The following is an 18,872-nucleotide window of genomic DNA, read 5'->3' on the forward strand; positions in this document are numbered from 1 at the left end:
GATTGATATTTAAGGTTGATAATGAACTTTTTTTAAGGAAAAAATTGTTATTTTAACTTTCTGCAATAAAAGTGCTTCTTAAGCTATTCATTCAAAAGAAAAAAAATCAATAGGTATACATTTTGTACTTGAGCGGTTTAGATTTCTCTTCTTCCACTGTTTCACTCAAACACAGCTATTTATTTAGAATCTTAATAAGCTCCCTTTCTTAGAGAACTTAAGATTCCCTAGCTTAGTCTGAATAAAATCTTGCTTTCCTTCAATTGTCTCTCTGTAGGAAGCAATCTCGAATAACTCTGACCTCCGTGGCTTCACTAAATGCAGGGTCTAAGTACAAGACCCTTCCATCTGGAAGAGCTGGGCTGTTCAATTATACTCAGCCTACAAAACATGCAAAGTTCAACCACTTTGTGCCAAGCCTTTGTTGACTTTGTGCCATAAAACCAGGAGAAAGGGATATAACTTGACACCAATCTTGAAAGTGAAGGCTAAGTTTTGTGTAGCTCCTTCTGAAGAAATTGTTGGAAGAAATATCCATCTGGGTTCAGTTCCAAGTGGGGACAAAGACACTGGAAACATGGAGGCTGCTTGGAAAGATGGTTTAATGGTGGCCAGGATCACATGGCTTGAGATCCTGAACAGAAAAAGGCTGAGATCCTGTGTGCTCCCTGGCTTTATGCTTTTTCTGAGCTTTGAACTTTCTGGGGCACAGGAAGAGTATCCTGATTGGTTGTCAGACTCCCAGGGGGTGGGGGTCTTAGCTAGCCTTGCTGGCTGATGTAATCTTTCCAGGTGCCATGTGGTGAGTTTCAGTTGCTAGATGGGTTCTATTATGATGCAGATGATGGCCCATTAGCAAAGGTTGGGGGTGGCAGGAAGTTGCAGGGAGCTGCTTTGTCTTTAAAACATGTTTCTCCATTTCTCATCCAGGGAAATATATTCTGCCTTTTAAGTATTTTCTAAAATATTTCATTCTTCTAGGAGGGGGGTGGTGCTAAATTCCTACAAAATTCTATGTCTTCCTTGTTCTTGGTTTTCATTCCAGCCTTATCAAGCTGATTCCTTCCGGTCAAAGCTGTCTGAATGCCATTTCTTGGGCTTTGTGATGATCTGCTCTGCTGCTCTTTGGGTATACCTTTTAGTCTGGTTCTCGAGGACCTGGTCACTCCTGCCTCTTCCCTGAAGGCAGAAGAAATGTGTGTGTGTGTGTGTGTGTCCTTGTGTGTACTTGCATGTAGCTGAGACAAAATTAGCAGTTGGCATCCCAAAGGTGCTTTTTCAGGAGGCAACTGGACTTTCCTGTTTTTTTCTTTGAAGATATTTCGCTTCTCATCCAAGAAGCTTCTTCAGCTCCGTCTGGATGGTGGGTGGAGCAGAGCTGAAGAAGCTTCTTGGATGAGAAGTAAAACATCTTCAAAGAAAAACAAGAAAGTCCAGTTGCCTCCTGAAAAAGCATCTTTGGGGTAACCACGACCTGGATGACTGAGAATCGCTACAGGCTTTCAGTTGGCAGAGTAGTTTCTCTCTTTCTGTATGTATGGACTCAGCCTCAGGGGCCTGAGCCAGATCTGTTTGAAATTCCAAACGCCAATTGTAAAGCTTGATGGATACAATATTGTTGGCACCATCCAGTAATAGATACGTGGAACATCTATGGCTTTGCTTGTTTGTTTATTTTCTTTATTTTTTTACATGTGACAATCTGATTGTTTTTGCCCTAAACCCTGAATGGATATCCCCAGGTAAATCACCAGGAATGGAGGTAAAACGGCAGAGTTTTCCTTTACATCTTCTTTCTGTCCTCTCTTGTAAATATTTCTTCTTCACATTATCCATCTCCCATGTGCACTTAATTCTTTTCCTAGCTTTGGCTTTGCTTTGCTAGGTAGGGAGATCACAATTCTCAAAGCTCTGATTGTTCACCCGGCTGCAAACACATCTGCATTAATAAGCCTCTCAACAATCGGCTCCCACAAAGAGACCTCCATTAAGGACTATTAACAAGCCATTTCCCTGAAGAAAACATGGCTCACCAGCTGCCACCACAGTATTTTATGTAAACAAATAACTACATGATTAGATGAAACTTAGCAGAATCTGAACAGACAACGTACTGATCTTTTCTGGTGCCTTTTTGCCTGCTTACCTAATTGCATTATGGGCTTTTTTGTATTAATGGTATGACCTGGGGCCATTAATTGTATTAAGAAATAATAGCAAGAATGCCAGCATTATGTGAATTCTATGCTATACACAAGAAGGATTATTTGCCTCCCATAGATATTTTCTGTTTTCAAAATCAAGATGGAGTCCTTTCACAAGATATTAAATAATCTGCCCCCGAAGTATTTAGTCATTTACTTTACAGAAAGGCTTTCTTACTCATTCTTTCTATCCTATTCATATTGTACTCTTTTAGACAAATCTGCTTTTATTCTTGCATTTAATGGATAAAAATGTGTGGCAAAGTAGGGAAAGACATTGCATGGTGGAAAATATTCTGAAGGATGCGGTGCCTCAATGTCCAGTTGAATTTATCAAGAAATTGCATACGCTAATATTTCTCCCGAAAGCAGCTGAATTAAGGCTTTTGAAGGTGTCCTTCAAAGTGGTCTTACAGTTGCAGATTAAAAGTGCTTTTTAAAACATAAAAACAATTTCTAGTCTATTTCATTTGGAGGTTCCATAATATTTATGCAAAGTTTTTCTTGATGGGAAGTATTGTGTCCTGTCGGCTGCCAGCAGAACTAGCAGAGGAGTCAGACGAGGTGGAGTCTGAGCTTCGGAACCTTTGGAAGCCTCCAATGAGGAAACAGATGCAGAGATGGGGCCTTCCGTCCCCCCCAGGTGGAGAGGCAGCTGTCTTCGGGCCCTGAGCTGAGTGAGTGAGTGAGTGAGTGAGGGGGAGGAACAGATGGGGCCCATCCCAGATGCGCGTATGCATAGGGACGAAAGGAGAGGAGAGCAATGGGAAGCAATAAACTGGCTCTCAGGAAAAAGAAGGCATAAATGCTAGCCAGCCCCTCCCTGGCTGGGAAATAAAAAGGAGGGGTTTGGCAGTGGCTGGTTATCACAGGCAACCATTTGCTTTCCAGTGGGCATCAATCAAGTCTGATTCCTTTGCCAAAATGAGGTGCCAATGGAGTCTCCCTGCTGGGAACTAATACGTAGTGAATTTGCCTCAGCCGGTGTGAACAGGGACTGTTTCTGCTTGGCTAATCATTGAAGGACTTTTTATCTTCGAGTTCTCATGTGAACCCGAGACTGTTCATGCCTTGTTTCAGAAGGGGAAAAGACTTTCATTTGTGACTAAGTATTTTTGGTTTGGTCTATCCAACACGAATAAAGACTGTTCCTGCCCTGCCCTCTTTTAAATAGGGGTTTGTTTTCTTCGTAAGTGGTTTCTCATTGCTTGTGAAGGCTGAAGTCCTTGTCTCTCTTTTTTTTTTAATTTGCATTTATATCCCGCCCTTCTCCGAAGACTCAGGGCGGCTTACACTATGTTAAGCAATAGTCTTCATCCATTTGTATATTATATACAAAGTCAACTTATTGCCCCCAACAATCTGGGTCCTCATTTTACCTACCTTATAAAGGATGGAAGGCTGAGTCAACCTTGGGCCTGGTGGGACTTGAACCTGCAGTAATTGCAAGCAGCTGTGTTAATAACAAACTGTCTTAGCAGTCTGAGCCACCAGAGGTGGCTTGATGAGTTTGTCTGCTTTCTAACAGTAAGGAAGATCTTACGTATGGAGGTAATAACCAGAAGACAAGAGCAACTCAGGGGCTATCTTCATCGGTTTTGTTCTTTTACCTACTGCCAAATTCTCAGGCTTGCAGGGGTTTGACCAAAAGACTCAAGATGATGTATGTGATGCACATAAAAAAAATAGGCAATCCTTCAATTATGCTATCATGGCTGCATCTTGACTTTTCTTTTCTTTAGCACATGCTTTGGACATCCTCAGAGATGTATTTGTGACTTCTCAATGTAGCCATAGCCCTGAGGTTTCTGGGTGGCTTCCCATCCAAGTATTTCGGGTAATTAATTAACCTGACCCTGCTTGCCACCAGATCTTTGAAGCAGCTACCTAAACGTCTTATAAGAAACCCATGTTTTCTCTGTGTTGTACCTGAGTTTCATGACTCAACTATTTTAATAATCCTTCCTTTCTCCCACATTGGCTCCTACAGATAGTGTTCGGCAGACAACTGGTCTCTTAGTGACAGATCTTCCTGGAGTACTTACAATCTGGTTCCAAAGTTATTGTGGCTAGCTGCCCCGTGGTCATGTTGGGTCCTCAGCACATTTACAGCTGTTTGAAGTACCCAACAATCTGGGTCCTCATTTTACCTACCTTATAAAGGATGGAAGGCTGAGTCAACCTTGGGCCTGGTGGGACTTGAACCTGCAGTAATTGCAAGCAGCTGTGTTAATAACAAACTGTCTTAGCAGTCTGAGCCACCAGAGGCTGTTTTTTGTCATCAGTGAATATATTTGCCATGTATAACACTTCAGCACAGAGCTGAGTCCTGCTGTACCAGAAATTATATGTGCTTTGTGCAGGTTCTCTCCTCTGGGATACCTGGATGTTCTTGTGTAAGAGTAGCTGTGATCTTGTCTGTTCTTTCACTAATGCAGAACAGTTAAAGGATGGTCTGGATTATGGCTTGGAAAGGATCTGCCCATTACATTAGCCTCTCTTTGCTCACCTTCTCCATTGCTGTATTGCTTATGAACTTATTTCTCAATTCATGCCATAGGCAGGATGAAGATATTGTAGGATATTTAAAATACACACACTCACAAACACACACACTTCTCTTGTTTTCATGTTTCAATTATGTCCAGTCTTCTTCCAGATGTGCATGTGTGTGAGAGAGAGAAAAACAGAGGGAGAGAGAGAGAGAAATGTGCTGTAAGACAGCTTTGTTAAATAGGAACATTATGTTTCTCGAAGTTGTGGGTATGGGGATATCACAGGGAATAAAGCAAATTTGTCTTATTTAATAAGCTCAGTGGCTAAGACGCTGAGCTTGTCGATCAGAAGGTTGGCAGTTCAGCGGTTCGAATCCCTAGTGCCGCGTAATGGGATGAGCTCCTGTTACTTGTCCCAGCTTCTGCCAACCTAGTAGTTTGAAAGCACATAAAAAAATAGGCAATCCTTCAATTATGCTATCATGGCTGCATCTTGACTTTTCTTTTCTTTAGCACATGCTTTGGACATCCTCAGAGATGTATTTGTGACTTCTCAATGTAGCCATAGCCCTGAGGTTTCTGGGTGGCTTCCCATCCAAGTATTTCTGGTAATTAATTAACCTGACCCTGCTTGCCACCAGATCTTTGAAGCAGCTACCTAAACGTCTTATAAGAAACCCATGTTTTCTCTGTGTTGTACCTGAGTTTCATGACTCAACTATTTTAATAATCCTTCCTTTCTCCCACATTGGCTCCTACAGATGGTGTTCGGCAGACAACTGGTCTCTTAGTGACAGATCTTCCTGGAGTACTTACAATCTGGTTCCAAAGTTATTGTGGCTAGCTGCCCCATGGTCATGTTGGGTCCTCAGCACATTTACAGCTGTTTGAAGTACCCAACAATCTGGGTCCTCATTTTACCTACCTTATAAAGGATGGAAGGCTGAGTCAACCTTGGGCCTGGTGGGACTTGAACCTGCAGTAATTGCAAGCAGCTGTGTTAATAACAAACTGTCTTAGCAGTCTGAGCCACCAGAGGCTGTTTTTTGTCATCAGTGAATATATTTGCCATGTATAACACTTCAGCACAGAGCTAATTATGTCCAGTCTTCTTCCAGATGTGCCTGTGTGTGTGTGAGAGAGAGAGAAACAGAGGGAGAAAGAGAGAGAGATGTGCTGTAAGACAGCTTTGTTAAATAGGAACATTCCGTTTCTCGAAGTTATGGGTATGGGGATATCACAGGGAATAAAGCAAATTTGTCTTATTTAATAAGCTCAGTGACTAAGATGCTGAGCTTGTCGATCGAAAGGTTGGCAGTTCAGCGGTTCGAATCTCTAGTGCTGCATAATGGGGTGAGCTCCTGTTACTTGTCCCAGCTTCTGCCAACCTAGCAGTTCGAAAGCACATAAAAAAATGCAAGTAGAAAAATAGGGATCACCTTTGGTGGGAAGGTAACAGCATTCTGTGCACTTTTGGCATTTAGTCATGCTGGCCACATGACCACAGAGATGTCTTTAGGCAGCGCTGGTTTTTTGGCTTTGAAAAGGAGATGATCACCGCCCCCTAGAGGTGTGAAAAGAACTTTACTGTTACCTAATATGCATCTGGGAGACGTGGTGGCTCAGTGGCTAAGACACTGAGCTTGTCGATCAGAAAGGTCTTCAGTTCAACGGTTCGAATCCCTAGTGCCGCGTAATGGGATGAGCTCCTGTTACTTGCCCCAGCTCTGCCAACCTAGCAGTTTGAAAGCACATAAAAAATGCAAGTAGAAAAATAGGGACCACCTTGGTGGGAAGGTAACAGTGTTCCGTGTGTCTTTGGTGTTTAGTCATGCTGGCCACATGACCATGGAGAGGTCTTCGGACAGCGCTGGCTCTTCGGCTTTGAAACGGAGATGAGCACAGGCCCTTAGAGTCGGGAAGGACTAGCACGTATGTGCAAGGGGAACCTTTACCTTTTACCTTTAATATGCATCTATGATTTGGAATTATGAATTTATGAGAATATTCCATTGATCCTGAGTAAGATTTTTGAGTCATTGTTAGAAATGGGAAAGGAAAGGGATAGTTTAAAACCTGCATGACAGACTACCGTATATACTCGAGTATAAGCCGAGTTTTTCAGCACATTTTTTGTGCTGAAAAACGTCCCCTCGGCTTATACTCGAGTATATACGGCTTATACTCGAGTTTTTTTTCTTCTTTTTTTCACATTTTACCGGACTGAAGCCCTGCCGGTGCAGTGAGAGGGCGGGGCGGGGGAGCCGCCAGCCTTCTCAGCTGAGGGAGGGAGGGGTTCCCCAACCGGGAGGGGCCTCATTTCCCACCCTCGGCTTATACTCGGGTCCCCAGTTTACCCCAGTTTTTGAGTCATTGTTAGAAATGGGAAAGGGAGGGGGTAATTTAAAACCTGCATGACAGACTAATTCTTCCAAGGTCACCCAAGTAAGAGAGAATGAGAGAAGGCTGCTACTTCTCCTGCTGTAATCTCCTGGCCCTCCGACTGCCCATCCCAGTGTGTCTAGTTGGGGACCTCTTAGACCCTCTACCCAGGACTTTTCTTTGAATCCCAACTCAAGGAATATTCTTTTCCTCTTTAAACTCCAGAAATCAAGAACTTAATAAACTTGTGCCAATCCTGGAACACAAAGGGTAGCAATGTAATCACACAGTCTTGAATACAAGATATGTTTGAGTGAGTAATTCCTTTATAAAGCCAAATGCAGCCTAATCCCTAGATATAAAAAGGGTATTATTGAGAAAAGAAAAATTTATGGAAAACAAGAGAAGACAAAATTACACACCCACAGACCTCCAAATAAAATCAATACAGTCAGCAGAGCTAAACAAATTACTTATTACTGCTTTAATAAGCTCTTCACTTTGAACATGTTCAGTGCAAAAAAAAAAATGACTGAAGACAGACCTCTTGGGCCTTCTGCTTGGATATTCATAGGCAGGACCTTCATGTTCTGCCCACGATTGCTTCTTCTGTTTTCTGAGTATTTTACAGAATATAAGATGAAAGTGAGGCCTATATTAATTCCATCTATGGTATCCTGCATCTAGCCAGCAAACCAGAAATTATGTATTGGCTAAACTCACCTTTCTAAAAACATACCTTCCATAGTCAACATACTTTTTGCAACCTAGGTATGATACTACTAAAATCATGGTTTGGAATTCTTAAATATATTCACTTTTTTTAAAATTTGAATTTATATCCCGCCCTTCTCCGAAGACTCAGGGCGGCTTACATTGTGTTAAGCAATAGTTTCATCCATTTGTATATTATATACAAAGTCAACTTTTATTGCCCCCAACAATCTGGGTCCTCATTTTACCTACCTTATAAAGGATAGAAGGCTGAGTCAACCTTGGGCCTGGTGGGACTTGAACTTGCAGTAATTGCAAGCAGCTGTGTTAATAACAGACTGCATTAGTCTGTTGAGCCACCAGAGGCCCTTCCCCAATTCAGGATTTCTGCTTCTTAAAACCGACTGGTTTCATCGATAGACTCTGCTCCCTCCATTTGTTCGGCCCATCTACTGCTTAATTGGCTGCAGTCATCATTAGCCCGAAGAACACAGTAATCTTATCAGTAATTAAAACATTAATGCATGGCAGGAAGTCATTGTTATTCCAGTCGAAAACAAAAGTGGTACACTGTAAACAAATGAAGTAAATGTTGCTTACATGGCTGTCTTCTGAAACCATATCCCATCAATCGGTTGTTTACTAGATGGTTTTTTTGCAATAATGGAATGGTTTTATAAGAGACTGCCTCCTCCCCCAAAAAATATTGAACAGTTTTATTTATTTATTTTTCTCCCATGGAGTATTACCATGGAAAGACAAATGCAATTGCTGACATTTTCGCTTGAGAACTATCATCGGGTTGCCTTAATTAAAAAGGGTAATAGGTCATTGATTTCCCCTGATGCGCTATATCAGATAACCTTTTCATTCTGATCAAGGCATTTGGTTAATTAGAAAGGCATTAGTCTTGAATGGTTGGCACCTGAAAAAACCCCAACCCACTCAGGCTGCACAAAAGACCTTAGAATGTAGTGCCAAGAGGGTGGAAAGGATTTTTCTTTAAAAACCACATAGATTCACAGGGGTGTCAATTCAGGCCCCACTCCCTCACAAAACTGGGGTGCTGGGAATTAGGAATTGAAAACAAGGGAAATGGAAAAAAAAAAAGAAAGCACATGCAAAGAACCAGTGGTGAAATTCAAATTTTTGTACTACCAGTTCTGTGGGTGTGGCTTGGTGGGCGTGGCAGAAGGATACTGCAAAATCTCCATTCCCACCCCACTCCTGGGGGAAGGATATTGCAAAATCGCCATTCCCACCCCACTCTGGGGCCAGCCAGAGGTGGCATTTGCTGGTTCTCCGAACTACTCAAAATTTCCGCTACCGGTTCTCCAGAACCTGTCAGAACCTGCTGGATTTCACCCCTGCAAAGAACTTATACCTAAACTAGTCGCATACCATCTTCTGAAAAGGTTTGAGGACCCAGATTATTGGGGGGCATATGAGCATTAACTTCAGTTTTATGCAATGTGGAGGATAAGAGGAAGCCAGCCACTTTGAAAAGGCTGACTTAATTTGCCGAGCCTAGTGAAACATCTTTCATGCTGTGGATATAGAGGTGAATTCAAGATGTTAATTAGCAGCTGAACCTTTTCCCCCCCCTTAATGGCATGCTGATTGAACAATACAACTACTACTGAGGTTTCCCCAGTTGTGCCACTGCATAATAGGGGATATGTTGAAGAGGCTTTTTCAAAAACAAAAGTTGCAATTCTGTCTCAACAGGTGGAATGGTATGTGGGAATGATCTTTGGGAAAGCAGTAGACTAGGCAATGGTCAGATAAGAAGTTAAGTCTGCAGAAGGAATGGGGGGCATCAGAAATGTAATAATAACAATAACAACAGAGTTGGAAGGGACACTGGAGGTCTTCTAGGCCAACCCCCTCCCCAGGCAGGAAATCCTACACCACTTCAGACAAATGGTTATCTAACATCTTCTTAAAAATTTCCAGTGTTGGAGCATTCACAACTTCTGCAGGCAAGTTGTTCCACTGATTAATTGTTCTAACTGTGAGGAAATTTCTCCTTAGTTCTTATTTGCTTCTCTTCTTGATTAATTTCCACTCATTGCTTCTTGTTCTACTCACAGGTGCTTTGGAGAATAGTTTGACCCCTCTTCTTTGTGGCAACCCCTGAGATATTGGAACACTGCTGTCATGTCTCCCCTAGTCCTTCTCTTCACTAGATTATCTATGCCCAGTTCCTGCAACCGTTCATCATATGTTTTAGCCTCCAGTCCCCTAATCATCTTTGTTGCTCTTCTCTGCACTCTTTCTAGAGTCTCAACATCTTTGTCTCAACATGTCTTAGAAAGGACCCTCCCTACTGTTTTGGGCTGTAAAAGTGAAGAAAGGGAGAGATGTGCTTTCAGTCTTCCAAGATTCAATAACCTTACAATAAAGAGAGAGCTAGGTACTCCTGGGTGTGCTTCTTGTTTGGACTACTTAAGGATGACAACAGGCTTCTCAACATGAGATCAACTTACTTGATACAATGCTTCAGAAGGCATAGTAATTCTGGTTATATCAGAAGGCTAGCATCTGTGCAGAGGCATTACCCAGAAATTATGCAGAGTTTATTCAGTGTTCATTCCTTTGCCAAAAGAAGGGCAATTCCACGGATGGCTCCAGTTATCACACAATTGGCCTCATCCTTCCCACTAGCAAGATTCTCCTTAAGATCATACAACAATGTCTGACGCAAATCATTGCAAGGGAATTACCAGATGCTCAAGTCAGCTTCAAAAGAGGTCATGGCACCTGTGACCATATTACAAATCTACCCCAGATCATGGAAAAAAATCTCAAGAATATCAATAAAACATTTCTTCTGTTTTATTGATTACAAGAGCTTTTGACCGGATCAATCACGACAAGCTTTGGAGAGCCCTAGAAGACCTGGGAATGTCAACACAAGTTGGTGAAATGGCTGTACACAAATCAGGAAGCCACTGGGCAAATATGATATGAGGACCCTGATTTGTTCAAGATAGAGAAAGGAGTGAAGCAAGGTTTCATTCTTTCATCTTTCTTATTAACCTATATGTTGAAGTGATCATGATGAAGCCGGAACTTGAACAATCAAAAATCAAAATAAAGATTGGAGGAAGGAACATAATCTTTGATATGCTGACAACACAACTCTTCTCTCAGAAACCAAAAAAGACCTGAAACAACTGATCAAAAGAATTAAAGAACAAAGCAATAAATGTGGCCTCTTCTTGAACATCAAAAAGACCAAGTTGATGACCACTGTGAGGAATGAAAACAACAAAGTAACAGTTGATAGTAAAGAGATCAAATGCATGCAAGAATTCATTTTCTTAGGGTCGCAGATTGATCAAAGCAGTGAATGCAGTCCATAAATAAAGCAACAAATTGCACTCACAGAAATGATGAGCATGAATGGAAAAGGAAGAACACCACCCTGGCAAGGAAATGCAGATTAGTCTGCACTATCGTGTTTCCTATAACTACCTTCAGTTGTAAAAATTCTATCAGGAAAAAACTAGACAGTAGAAAAATGGACTCATTCGAGTTCTGGTGTTGGAGAAGGCTCTTGTAAATGGGTGTCAAACTCGCTGCGCCACGTTGCTGCCACATGATGTTTCATGATGGTTTTTTCCCTTCATAGAGCTGGGGTGGGTGTGGCCTGCATGTGACACATCCAGCCTGTGGGCTGCCAATTTGACACCCCTGCTCTTGTGTATTTCTTGGACGGCAAAGATGGCAAATAAGCAAGTGTTGAAGCATATAAGACCTATATATTGCTGGAAGGCAAAAATCACAAAATTCCACCTTAATTATTTTGACCAGGGCATGTGTTCAACCTCAGTGGAAAAGGCAATTGAAAGGAAACAAAAAACATGGTGGCTAGACATCATCAAAGTCAACAACCAGCCAGAGCATAAAACTGAAAGAACCCATACAAGACTGGAAAAGATGGTGAGAGCTGGTCCATAGAATCGTTGAGAATCAGACATGATTGAATGGATAGCATATTTAACAAATGTAATTCTATTACCAGTAGTACACTGACTAACACAGTGTTAGTTGCTGTTCTTGCTAGCAGGTTTCCAAATTTGTTGTATTCTTAATGTGTCAAGAAGGGTCTTGCATTTTCCAAGATAGCTTTATCCATGGAACAGCTCAAAATTAGACTAATCCTGAAACTTATATACTACATTCATTTCTTAAATGGTTCTTTCTATTGCAGATGTATCTTCTGTGGAGACAACTGATTTTCCTGCCTGCCTTGTAAACAATATTCCTAAGGTACCACAGAACAGAAGAAAGGCTCAGCTCTCCTAAATGCTCCCTCTTTCTTGTGCAATATTATACACATGCAGTTAGAAAATAAATTATGATGAGAACTAGAATTTGCAGTTTGAAATTCAAATCCTATGTATACTTTCCTGGAGCAAGTCCAGAGGGGATATACATCTGAGGAAATACATTCAATTGCACTGGAATTTCATGCCAGATACAATCTATGGTGGTTCCAATACTGCAATTTCTGTCAAACATTCTCTCTTCTCTCTCGTTAGCCTTTTTCCAGAATTCCTTTGTTCACAAGTCATTCAGCAGTTCAGATTCTTCCAAATGAGTCTTTCATCATCCTATCTCATTAGGTGAATTCTACAAGACTGTGGCTGATAACTTTTATTTGTAACCCTTCCAAACATCTTTCTTTTTTTCAATACAGGAGTTAAGAGGGAAAACTGTGATACTCTATAGTGTGTTTTAATTAATATAGATAAGATAGATATCTATATATAGATATCTATATCTATATCTATATCTATATATATCACCATTGGAGGACCTGAAGAGAAAATCAATTTATTCCTGTTTACAAGACTTTTAGGCTACCCTTCAGCCAGGTTTCTGAAATGGCTAACTAAGAATAAGAAAACCAGTATAGTATGACAGTATAACTCTCTGCATATTTTGAGGGAAAATAACTCCAACTATATTTCACAGGGCTTAATCTCACAGGAAAGCAAGCATAGGTTTGTAACATGAAATGAAATATTGTCGGTAGCTATGAATTGGTTTCAGTGAAAACTGAGAAGCTTACTTGACAAAGATGGGGAATTGGGAAGTACGCAAAATGTTTGTGTGCATTTATAATTGTTTATATGTCTTCCTCTTGGGGGAGACAGTATTTTAAATTAAAGGTTGGCTTCCTTTTCAATAAAAATAATGGTATGGTATGCAGTGTTCTTCTGATCTCTCTCTCTTCGTTTAGCATGTGTTGTGGTTCGCCAGCAGCCTGTGGAGCTGGCAGTGGAGTTGGACAGTGAGGAGGCTGGGGCAGACAATGGACAGTCCTGGAGTCAGGGGAAGGCCTGGACGAGGGCTTTGCATCAGAAGCAGAAATGGGGCCAAGGCCATCTGGGAGCGATGTGCAGACTCCGGAGCCTCCAGAGGTGGACAACAGAGAGGCAGAGGAACAGGAGGAGCCTGCTCCTAGTGCACGCATGCCTCTGATAAGGTTTAAAAGAGCAGCAATGGCTCTTGGGCTCTTTGTAGGAAAGCAACGTTGCTCCAATTGTTTCTAGTCGGCATCTCTTGTTTCTGAACTTCGTGGGGCTTTGACAAGAAAAGCCTTTGGCAGAGTGCCAAAGAAGACAAAAGTTTGTGATAAGGATTTGTTTTGGACTTAATTTAGACTAAGCTGAGAATGAACTAATTCTCAGCTGTTCTAATACAATATGTATGTTTGTTTCAGACTGATTGTGTCTGGTAATAGCTACTTGGGCCTGGGTCACAACAGCATGCATATAATCCATGTACATTGAGCTAGGGAACATTTTATGTTTGTATCATGATCTGGAGCTTTATGTGTGCTCAAATGTGTGGATATAGATTTCCTGACATAGGATGTTTCTTCTTGGGAGAGGCGTGACCAGCGTCGCAATGAGATGATGTGAACCCAGGGGCTCCGGGAAGAATGCTGAAATTCTGGTTGTTCTGGGGGTCCTTAATGGTTCATAGCTGTCTTAGAGGGGCAGCGAAGAAAGAAGGCACTGGCCAGTGCGAACAGGAACGTTGCGAATTCCCTGCAGCACCGGCATCCAGCCTTCGACCCAACAACAAGGAAAGGCAGCCATTACAAGCTGCCAAAGTCAGGACAGCCACACAAAAAGATTGAGCAGGAGCAGAGACTTGAGCAGAGTATTGTTACTGGGCAAGTGATTGGCCAACTTGCAGATAAGAAGAAGAAAAAAACTTTTAAAGCTAAAAAGATTTTCCGGTTTGAAGTTAGTGGCTAATTGGCATGCTGAAACTTAAAGTGAGAAGAAACAAACAGCAAAGAGGATTTATAAGACAAAAGCCCTAAAAGAAATAACGTTCCATCTGGAGTTAAAATTGGTTTTGGAAGAAAATATAAATATTAAAAAGAGAAGAAAATTTAGAGAAAACATCTTTTGCTAACAAAAGGATTTAATTGAGGAAGACAAAGGAATTGTTTTTGTGGATTAGCGAGTGACATTTTGTTGTCGGGATTTATGGATTGGAGAGAAACATCACTGGAGAGGAAAAAAATAACACTGCATTGTTTAGGCTATCAAAAGAAAGAGAAAGACTGAAGGAGTACTAGTTTTAACAGCTGTGGCACAGCTTCAAAAGACTGGAAAGATCAAAGACTTGAACCAGAATGACAAAACAACAACAACAGCTGAATTGGCTTGCATTTGGAAATAGAAAAAAAAAGGAGGGGGAAAGAGACAATATTTTGGACTTGAATTTGAACTATACATGAGCTAAAATAAATAAATTTAAAAAGCTTTCTCCTTATATTGAAAATATGGAGAGTTGGGAGGATGAATATGAGGAACTATGAGAGATGCTTCAAATGGTACGAGAATCCTTTAAGGGAAATAAACAAGCAGAGCTGTGGCTTAAAAATAAAAAAAGAAATTATGAAGAAATTATGAGGAAACAAGAGGAACAAAAATGTAATGCTGAAAAAGAAATGAGTGAGGATAAAAATACAGATGATTATATTGGGATTGATAGTGAAAGAATAGAAATGGAGAGGGGGAAGGGTACTTTAGAAAAGAAAGGGAAAAAAGAAAAGAAGAAAGATTGAGGGGAAAAATTAAAAGTAAAAAAAAAAGATGATTACATTGGGATTGGCAGTGACAGAATAAAGAGCAGAGGAGGAAATGGAGAAAATTGAGGGGAAAATTAAAAGAGTAAAAGTTAGAGAAAGGAGGTGGAAAAGAAGATACAAGAAAGAGAGAAAGAAGAAGATAAGAGAATGGGAGAAAGGGAGAAAAATATTAAGAGATGGGATTTTGGAGAGACTGAAAGAAAATATGAAAAAAGAAAAACTATGCTTCAAAAAGACCTTGACTTTGTATCCGAATGGTCTAAAACTTGGCAACTCCAAATCTCAACCAGCAAATGCTCAGTCTTACATATTAGAAAAAAGAACCAAAACACTAAGTACATGCTTGATGGACATTACCTTACAGATGACCCCCCACCCTGTTAAAGACCTTGGAGTTTTTATATCAAATGATCTAAGTGCCAAAGCCCACTGCAACTTCATCACAAAAATGGCTCTAAGAGTTGTAAATCTAATCTTACGTAGCTTCTTTTCCAAAAACACTACACTACTAACCAGAGCATATAAAAATTTGCTAGACCAATTCTTGAATACAGCTCGCCTGTCTGGAACCCATACCACATTTCTGATATCAACACAATTGAACGTGTCCAGAAATATTTTACAAGAAGAATTCTCCACTCCTCCGAATAAAAAAAAATACCTTATGCCACCAGACTTCAAATCCTGAGTTTAGAAAATTTAGAACTCCGCCACCTTCAACTGGACCTTTGTTTAACTCATAGAATCATCTATTGCAATGTTCTTCCTGTTGAAAACTTCTTCAGCTTCAATCACAACAATACAAGAGCAAACAATAGATTTAAACTTAATGTTAACCGCTTCAATCTTGATTGCAGAAAATATGACTTCTGTAACAGAGTTATTAATCCTTGGACCACATTACCTGACTCTGTGGTCTCTTCTCAAAATCTTTAACCAAAAACTATCTACTATTGAGCTCACCCCATTCCTAAGAGGTCTATAAGGGGCGTGCATAAGAGCACAAATGTGCCTACTGTTCCCTGTCTTATTGTTTCTCTTCATTATATCCAATTAATATAGTTATTACATACTTATGCTCATATATATGCTTATATATTATATAGTTATTTCATGTTAATGCTTATATATACTGTTATGACAAAATAAATAAAAAAAATAAAAATGGTTAAAAGGAGGAGAAAAATGAATAGTAGAAAAGAAATTAAAATAGTTATAGAAATTTTTAGGAATGATGGAAATTAGGAGAAATATATAGATTATTGTAAAAGGGTAGTAAGAAAGGTTGAAATGAAGTGAATGAAGGGAGTAAAAAAGAAGGAATACATTGTTTAATTAAAATGGAGAAGTAGATGAAATGTGGAAGATATAATGGGATATATGTTTTCTTTTTCTTTTTGTGTCTGAGAATGCATGGAATGAAAAATAAATAGTCCAGTGGATGAAATGTGAAAGATAGTATGGTTCATAAGTGAAAATGATTGAAATTAAGATGGAAAAGGGAATAAAATTGAAATGTTAGTAAATGATGTATATTATTAGACGAGAATAATAATTATTGAATTGTGAACAAAAACTTTAAGAAAATAAGAAGTGGAAGGTTGTATTAATTGATTGAAAGATACAAGTGGAGTAAGATGAAGACAATGCTAAAATATATGAGGGGAGGTTTGGGAAATACACTCAATAAATGAGAAAATCGGGGTTGCCTGGACACCAGAAATATTGAAATGAAAATAAATACAGCAATGAAGAGAGATAAGAAGAAGGAGAGCGATGGAAAGGGAGAAGGAGGGAGAGAGAAAGAAGAAAGGAAAGAGGAGAGGAGGAAAGGTAGGGGAAATAAGAGTAGAAGAGAAGGTTAGATGGGAGGAAGTAGGGAGGAGGGGGAGAAAGGAAGGGGAAGTAGAGAAGGAGTAGGCGAGGAGAGAAGAAAGTAGGTAGGATGAAAGAAGGGAGGAAGAGGAGTGAGAAGGAGAAGAAAGGATTGCTGTGAAAAGGAAAAGATGAAATGGAAGAAAGGCAACCCTGAATATATTTGAATATATTAGGATAAAAATTGAAACAGTTAAAAAAAAAGAATGGGGGAGACGACTTCCGGTGTCCAGGGGCAACGGTCGTCTGGAGGCTTCTCCTGCCTCCAGTGCCCGAATCCGGCCGCCGCCGAGGCCCCCAGGGGCCAGGTGTTCCGAAAAGGACACCTGCCGCACGGACGGCTCGCCAGGGGTCTCCCAGCCGACATACAGGACTGGGGGGACCGATGCTGGCGCGTCCTAGGCTCGGCGGGGTTCGGAGGCCACGGGCCACGGCCATTATTTTGGTCGTCGCCTGGGCCGCTGTGCCCGGTGACACCGGGGCATTGGATTTATAACTGCAGCAGCCTGGTGGTGAACAGGGAACGGAGAAGAATTGAGGAATGGAGAAGGGAAGGGGATATCGGTAAACGTGAGTGGAGTGCTCCGGAGTGCGGGGGGGTTTTTTCTCCCCTGCGGTTGGAAGGAGCACGAGTCATTCTGGAGAGAGGAGAACTTAAAATAAGAAGATTACCGGTTTTGTGGAGCTCTGGAGAGAAGAGGTGATGGAGAAATTTAGGAGGGAGGGTTTGAGGCCCCTCCTCTGGGGAACAGTGGTGGCGTCCAGCTTCCGCCTTCACTATGAGAATCTTGATGACATCACTTCCCTTCGGCTTCCTGGTTGACTAACTGTACTCTGGACTCGTTGCTCCTGTGAGTGCCCCCTGGTGGATCCGGAGGAAATTACAAGGATACTGTGCTTGCCTGAGGATTTTGAAATTTTTTTTTTTTTTAAATGGCAAAAGGTCAGAGACCAACTGCTGGAGAGATGGAGAGAATTCTGGAAAAGTTATCCAATATGGACAAGAAACTGGATGCTTTGCAAAGAGGTCAAACGGAAATAAGAGCAGAAATTGTGACTATCCAAAAGGATTTAAAGGATACTCAACAAGTCTCAGCAGAAAACAAGCAGAAAGTGGAAGGTCTGGAGGGTGAGATGCGGGCAGTGCAGAAAAGAGAGGAGACGACAGGCAATGCTGTGCTTGGACTACAGATGGATAAAATGTCTTATTTCCTTAGGTTTCAAAATTTGGAAGAAGTGGACCAAGAAGATTTGAGAGATGTTGTGACTAAATTGTTGGGAGAATTTCTTGGGAGAGGTGTTGATTTCATGAATTGGGATGTGGATCGAGTTTATAGAGTTAATTCACAATATGCACGCAGGCATGCAGTTCCCAGAGAGGTTCATGTCAAATTTGTGAGAAGAGAGACGAGATGAAATTCTTAGAAAACATAGGAGTGGGGCACTGACTTATAGGGGCAGGGAGATAGCCATTCTGAGGCAGATTCCCAGACAGGTACGTGAAATGAGAAAGAAATATTACTTTTGTCAAGCAAATTGTACCAGAAGGAGTAGGCTTCAGATGGCTGATGCCAGAGGGATTGATGATTTTCCGGGAGGGCATTACGAAAAAATTAGTACAATTGCGGAGGCTACGGCCTACGTGGAGGAACACAAAGCCCTCCTGGAATTAGATGACCCAGGAATTGAAGAAGGGAGGTTATAGACCATGGGCGGTGGCGGCTGCCGCTGTTGCGACCCTGGAGTTGGGTCAGGCTGAACCCAGAGTTCTGAGATCCAAAACTAGGAAGTGATAAAGATATTTGGTATTGTGTTGGTTTTCCTTATTCTCTTTTGTATGATATTCTGTTTATTCTTGACCCTTCTTTATTGCGTATGTAAGATTTGTAAACTTAGCTACTTCGTGTCACCTGCTTGCCATATGGCTGTTGTATGTGTTAAAAATTTGAGCAAAATTCTTATCTTGCATAAGAAAAATGAAAATTTACCATACCTGATATGTATTTGTATAAACCTTTTTTGACCAATAAAAACTTTTTGAACAAAAAAAAAAAAAAAAAAAAAAAAAAGAATGAA

Source organism: Ahaetulla prasina, chromosome 1, assembly GCF_028640845.1.
Source record: "Ahaetulla prasina isolate Xishuangbanna chromosome 1, ASM2864084v1, whole genome shotgun sequence".
Lineage (NCBI taxonomy): Eukaryota > Metazoa > Chordata > Lepidosauria > Squamata > Colubridae > Ahaetulla > Ahaetulla prasina.